Source organism: Rhagoletis zephyria, unplaced genomic scaffold (assembly GCF_001687245.7).
Source record: "Rhagoletis zephyria isolate East Lansing unplaced genomic scaffold, Rhagoletis_zephyria_1.1 Rzeph_scaffold_01761, whole genome shotgun sequence".
Lineage (NCBI taxonomy): Eukaryota > Metazoa > Arthropoda > Insecta > Diptera > Tephritidae > Rhagoletis > Rhagoletis zephyria.
Window position 1 is genome coordinate 68370 of NW_016158845.1, and position 7570 is coordinate 75939.

Below are 7570 nucleotides of genomic sequence, written 5' to 3' on the forward strand. Positions count from 1 at the left end.
ATAACCGAACATTTGTTTGTGTATATATTCATTTGTCGGTGCTGTCATTTAAAATTTCCTCACTTAATTATGAAACAAAACAGAGTTGATCATAAATTGATCCAGATTTCTATCAGCATCACATCGATGTTGAATTTGCATAACGATACGATTTCGAACTCGCGTAAATGTACATTTGCTAAATCCCAATAAACACCAAAAAATATTTCGCTAAACATTTTGGTTTGAGCTAAACATGAGGTTAATACAGCGTTTTTTCTGCATTTAAAATGCTACATTTAGCACTTTGGAACATATGTTTTCGAAGAGCGTTCATGCTATCGCATTTAAGCTGAAATTAGTCAAGAACGTAAACCTACCGGTACGTAAACCCGAGTCAGCTGACACGATCTGTCTTACCAAAGCGCCATGTAAATGAAAACTCAACACCGCAGAATTTTTCTGTAGTTGTAGCCCGTAGCGCAGAAACCTGCGGAATTTAGATTTTTCCGTGTCAGCTGATTTCTCCTTCTTTAGATGGTTGCCACTTCGTCAGTTTTGCAGATGGTAAAAAAGTTATAAGTTCTTATTCAAAATATGTTTAAAATATGTGAAATTTACTATTGAATAAGGTTTTTGTTGAAAACTAAGTAGTTTATATTTAGCTACAATCTATTATTGCACGAAAAATTGTGGTTGAAAGGGTAAGTTTATGAAAAGGTATTGAAGAGTGGCAACAGTGTAGTAAGCAACACTGAGGGCTCCAGTAATCGACAAAATTCTGCGTATGCAGACTGCGTTTAAGTATACGTTCTGCATTCTCGACTAATTTCAGCTTTAGCAAATGTACATTTACGAGAGTTCGAAATCGTATGCTTTTGACAAACAGCCGTGTTCCAGTCGCTTATTCAGATCCGTATCTATTACGATCAATTCTCACGCAGAAGTTAATGTACAAAAAACCCTACTGAAAAGAAAAAAAATTAATTTTAAACAAAAAATTCAATACAAATCTTGAATTGTTTTAACCATAACCGAACATTTGTTTGTGTATATATTCATTTGTCGGTGCTGTCAATTAAAATGTCCTCACTTAATTAGGAAACAAAACAAACAGAGTTGATCACAAATTCATCCAGATTTCTATCGGCATTACATCGATGTTGAATTTGCGTAGCTTTTCTTTATCCAAATACTGTAAAATAATAAATGAAATCTCGATCGGCGATCACTGAAACGCAGCTAGCCACTGTATACGCGAAAAAGCAATGTTGCCACTTTTTCTCATTAAACCATGTTCGAATCGTGGAAATTTTGGAAGATCACAGAGTTGCTTTTAGCAATTTGATTCTTAATGCAAAAATGGAGTTGCATTTAGGTGACGAATTTCTTATGAATAAATGTACATTTAGAGTGGCATTCAGAGCCCTGTATGCAGCTCTCAAGAAAACAGCCAAGAAAAAATTACCATTATTTCGTGTGTGTGTCCAAGGAATTTTGACATATTTGATACTTCACAGCCTGTTGCCTCTTTCTTTCCTCAAGAGATAATGGAACGGGCATATATTTCTGTTGCAACCCTGGGTTGCCTTGTGCTGTTTTTTCACAAAAAACTTTAGAAAACCGTACTAGAAAGCGTAGAAAATTCCTTAAGAACTGCTTACTGCCTTAAGGAAATTTTACTCAAGAAAATTTCTTATACCATGTTCTGACCGACGTCGATAACATGTTTTCGGTGTTAAAACTGGTTTTCGACTTAAAACTTGTGTTTTCGCCATATAAAATCTGTCAAACGAAAACCAGTTTTCGCTGAAAACTACTTGAAAACTCACGTTCCACTCATTCCAATCGGTGTCTTCACTAGTTTTTTTCGATTATTTGTCGAAGTGAAAGTCATATTTTATCATCTTTAATACGCCATTTCGGATTTATTGTTAATTGGCTGGCAAAAGTAAAATAAGAATGAAAGTAAGTGGTTGCTAATGAATAGAAAATGAGGGAAGAGCGTTTCAGTTTTGTTTTTATGTAGCAAAACTGTAATCAGAGGATGTAAGAAATGTCAATGAAAACACTAACAGCCGGTGTGAACAGCCTTCAGCCCACAATCCCAAAACACGTTTTCAAAGTGTTTTCGTTGTCGGTCAGAATATGGTATTAGACATTTCTTGTACGTCATTTTATATGGAGTTTTTGCTTTACTTGCGAGCTGCATACATGCCTTAAGCAAAAACAGCCCATTACTGCAAAGTTCTGAACACATTGAAAACGATGAGCTACGGACCACGGCTTCCAATTTGTCATCTTCATTATCTAAACGCTTTGTCGATGGCGACATGATTTCTTTGAAAGCGGCAGCGACATCATGAATTTTGTGTTTGACATAAAAGAAGAGGAAGAACCTTATCTGTCGCCAGTAAAATGGAAATAGATCTAATCTGGCCACAACCACAGCGGTCGCGCAGGCCGGTCGTCGTCAAAATAATTATCTACATAAGAGTACGTGTTAAAATAATTTGGTTTGTAGCTCGTCGTTTTCATTGTGTTCGGGCTAAAATTGTGCAAAGCAAATGCAGCTTAAAATAAATTCGCCTTCTGGCAACGCTAGGTGGCGCTGATTCACCAACAGGGCTGGTGAGTACCCTACTCGTTGGTTCTTACGAACGAGCCCAAAGAAGAAACAAATTTGACAGTTGCTGGAAATATGGCGTGAAATAAACAACAGATGTGTTTCGGTAGCGGATAATTTGCGCGATGTGTAAAATCTAGCGAATATCTTACCAAAAAATTAAAGAGCTATTAGCTGAAATATTAAATAGTGATTATCAAAAAGTGTGTACCAAACGCAGAACAAATAGATTAGGTGGACGCGGATTGTGCCAAACTTAAAAGCAGTGCAAGTGAATGTTTACTAAATTTTTGATATAGTGGAAATCAGAAAGAAGCCGATAAAAAGCTTCAAAAGTGCATTGTGCAATAGGAGAAATGTAAATAAAACTTTGTGTATTTGGCGCAACGATTTTTGTGAACCGAAAAGGTAAAGGCAAATTGTTATGGAATAGTTCAGGGCAGCCCAAAGCAAAAAGCGCAAAAAAACTGAGAAAAGAATGCAAACGGTTTAATTAGACGATGTAAATTGGAAAATTGACAGCGGGGAAGCTGAGGTATTTTATGTTAAAATATGAACTACGCTTCCCCAAGTAGTAATTTGGGCGTAAAATGTGTTTGTGTGCGGTGGCCCATTCTATTCCTAACTTCTGTCTCAGGATATTAGCCTTGCTGGCTAATATACATACATATCGTCGCCTGGGTTAAAGATTGTCGTATCCCAGTAGAAATCTTAAACATGCAACATCGCTGCTGGTGGCATGAGCTTGCTGCTNGAGTAATTTGGGCGTAAAATGTGTTTGTGTGCGGTGGCCCATTCTATTCCTAACTTCTGTCTTTACACTGCGAACGCTACACTGCGATTTTTTTAAATTACTTCAGGATATTAGCCTTGCTGGCTAATATACATACATATCGTCGCCTGGGTTAAAGATTGTCGTATCCCAGTAGAAATCTTAAACATGCAACATCGCTGCTGNAAAAATTAAAGAGCTATTAGCTGAAATATTAAATAGTGATTATCAAAAAGTGTGTACCAAACGCAGAACAAATAGATTAGGTGGACGCGGATTGTGCCAAACTTAAAAGCAGTGCAAGTGAATGTTTACTAAATTTTTGATATAGTGGAAATCAGAAAGAAGCCGATAAAAAGCTTCAAAAGTGNCAAAATTAAAGAGCTAGCTGAAATATTAAATTGTGATTATCAAAAAGTGTGTATCAAACGCAGAACAAATAGATTAGGTGGACGCGGATTGTGCCAAACTTAAAAGCAGTGCAAGTGAATGTTTACTAAATTTTTGATATAGTGGAAATCAGAAAGAAGCCGATAAAAAGCTTCAAAAGTGCATTGTGCAATAGGAGAAATGTAAATAAAACTTTGTGTATTTGGCGCAACGATTTTTGTGAACCGAAAAGGTAAAGGCAAATTGTTATGGAATAGTTCAGGGCAGCCCAAAGCAAAAAGCGCAAAAAAACTGAGAAAAGAATGCAAACGGTTTAATTAGACGATGTAAATTGGAAAATTGACAGCGGGGAAGCTGAGGTATTTTATGTTAAAATATGAACTACGCTTCCCCAAGGAGTAATTTGGGCGTAAAATGTGTTTGTGTGCGGTGGCCCATTCTATTCCTAACTTCTGTCTTTACACTGCGAACGCTACACTGCGATTTTTTTAAATTACTTCAGGATATTAGCCTTGCTGGCTAATATACATACATATCGTCGCCTGGGTTAAAGATTGTCGTATCCCAGTAGAAATCTTAAACATGCAACATCGCTGCTGGTGGCATGAGCTTGCTGCTGTGTATACATTCCAGTATAAATGAACCTTAATTTCCATTTAACACGCGTGGTTTCTCAGAGCGTATGCGTACTCTACCCATACACTTGTACTACTGCTGGATGCATATGGCTGTATTAATCTTTCAAACAGACAAAAATGCATTAATGGAACAGTATTAAAGCATTCTTGCAAGATATGTATCCCTATATGTAATGGCTACTTTTCTGATACATTTTAATTTACGGGGATATACAAACAAGTAGCACTTACATATGCAAATGCACATCTTGTAAAAGCCCGTTTGTGCTGAAAATAGTATCGCACAACACGTCCATTCACTAAAATTTGTGTACAAGACTGAAAATATTACAAAAATTCCACTTCAAATTTATCAAGAAATGTACTTAAAACAACGTCAACGTATATTCGCATGCAATTCGCTAGAATTTGAATTTATTCGTGGAAATTCATGACTACGCATGAATTGTTCACACTAATTTACTCATATAGCAAGCATCCTTCAAGAATGCATACAACCGATTTACGTCCATCTTTTACCGTGACGATATGTGCGGTGATCAAGCCAAATACGGCACAAAAACTCTTGCTTGCATTTTCTACAAAACCTAAAAATTTCAACATCTTTGTGATTAAAGTGACATGACAATGACATGCAGACTACTAATCACTGTTTCTAATCATCGGTGCCCAGTTATTTATTTTTTAACTTCCTTTTATAAGCTCGGGATGTAACTATGTAATATTGATGCGCCTAAAAGATACAGCGATTTCTGTTCTCAAGTTACATGCAATGGCTATTATAATAGGGAGGTTTTAGTTTTTTAAACTATAATTTTATTATTTTTATCTTAGTGCTTGNATAGTTACATGCAATGGCTATTATAATAGGGAAGTTTTAGTTTTTTAAACTATAATTTTATTATTTTTATCTTAGTGCTTGTCAATAAGATGACGGCAGTCGCTGTGGTCGAGTGGTTAGAGGTGCGTACTACCATTCGGTAGATTTATGGTTTGACCCCTGGCCCGAGATTGGGGTGTTCCCAAACAATTATATAGGTACATCTTTTCCTATTGCTGTCACAAAAGGGTTCTCATTAAATCCACGTGCCCTTTAGAGGCGGCATAAAATTGTACTACCCTCCCCTTCTTTAGACAACATAAAGGCACATACTACAAAATCCGGAAAAAATTGGGTAAGCCATAGCAAATGTGTAGGCGCCAAATATTTATTTTTAAGGAAACTTTCCTATATGTGCGATGGTTAAAGGGATGTTGGGCGGAGGAGGAGAGGGCGTGGCAGGTCCCATGTCCGATTTTAGAGAGAGCATAAATCGCCATTTGCAAAATGCAACCCCGACTGCATAGGTCCTGTTCATACAATATGTTGATGGGTGCATTCATACAAAATATTGATGGTGCGTTCATACTTTCCGCCTAATATTCAATACTGCCCAGACATTGACATTTATAGACTAACAATATTATAACAGGTCCCAGTATGGGTCCCTAGGGAACCCCTTATAAAAATTTACAAAAATCACATTTTGTTCTTGCGTTTTCNCAAGTTACATGCAATGGCTATTATAATAGGGAGGTTTTAGTTTTTTAAACTATAATTTTATTATTTTTATCTTAGTGCTTGTCAATAAGATGACGGCAGTCGCTGTGGTCGAGTGGTTAGAGGTGCGTACTACCATTCGGTAGATTTATGGTTTGACCCCTGGCCCGAGATTGGGGTGTTCCCAAACAATTATATAGGTACGTACATCTTTTCCTATTTCTGTCCAAAAGGGTTCTCATTAAATCCACGTGCCCTTTAGAGGCGGCATAAAATTGTACTACCCTCCCCTTCTTTAGACAACATAAAGGCACATACTACAAAATCCGGAAAAAATTGGGTAAGCCATAGCAAATGTGTAGGCGCCAAATATTTATTTTTAAGGAAACTTTCCTATATGTGCGATGGTTAAAGGGATGTTGGGCGGAGGAGGAGAGGGCGTGGCAGGTCCCATGTCCGATTTTAGAGAGAGCATAAATCGCCATTTGCAAAATGCAACCCCGACTGCATAGGTCCTGTTCATACAATATGTTGATGGGTGCATTCATACAAAATATTGATGGTGCGTTCATACTTTCCGCCTAATATTCAATACTGCCCAGACAGTGACATTTATAGACTAACAATATTATAACAGGTCCCAGTATGGGTCCCTAGGGAACCCCTTATAAAAATTTACAAAAATCACATTTTGTTCTTGCGTTTTCGCTTGTTTGAAGTAGATGAAAGCACTGACGAGAGCCTTTGTGCGTACGTGGGGCAACATGCCCCATTCAGTAAATGTCTTAAAAAGTATTAGAGATTTGTTAAAGTGATATACATACATATAGTTGCGGGTAAAATAATAGCAACATTCAAAATGATGCTGTTGGTAACTTATGTTTATTATTTATTGTAAATAATTTCCATTTAAAATATGGATCGACCAATATCATAAACCGCATAAACAAAAGTTTCAAAGCTTGCAAAAAGTCCACAAAAACTAATCTAATTCTAATCTAAAAAATGTTCATCAAAATTTCGGCCTTTAATTAGATTTATCTACTAGCAACAATAAAGACCAAGTATCATTCCCACGACAGCCGGTTCTACGTACCGGAATGACTCGGGTTTTACCCGACCAAGGGCTGTTGTTTCGGCGTTCTAACCCCGTTTAGGTCGGCGAAGTATCTCAGAAGTTGTCCGTCCATAGGGCTACATTCACTACGTATTCTTCTACTCAGGGCTGGCATCGAGTCAAACCCAGGGCCAGACACCTACACCTGTTGTGTATGCCGGAGACGATTACACCACAACTCCACCTCAGTCAAGTGTAATGCCTGCGAGGGGTGGAGTCACCTCAGAGTCTGCTCGGGACTACGGTCACATAGACAGTGGACCACGTCGTACGTGGCCCCCTGTTGCTCAAACAGAGCAGCCTCCACGGCTAACCTCAGTCCGCCCGAGCACACACGACACGTCTCCCGGAGCGAGACACAACACTTGCACAACTTCGCTCCGGCTACTGCAGCAGGTTAAACTCCTACCTGAGTAGGTTGAATGAGGATGTGCCGAATGAGTGTCCGGCATGCGGAGAGACCCCACATGACTCGAAACATCTCTTCGCATGCCCGGAAAACCCGACA

At 38.1% G+C, this 7570-nt stretch overlaps 1 long non-coding RNA gene across 1 annotated transcript in view; it reads left to right on the top strand.

Annotated features, from left to right (window-relative positions):
* Positions 1–3754: 3754 nt before the first annotated feature.
* The window catches only part of LOC108365058 (uncharacterized), a 19570-nt gene continuing 15754 nt past the window's right edge, over positions 3755–7570 (top strand). Inside the window, exon 1 of the long non-coding RNA XR_001847871.1 lies at positions 3755–3999. This is a non-coding gene — a long non-coding RNA (uncharacterized LOC108365058). The remainder of the gene's footprint in view (positions 4000–7570) is intronic.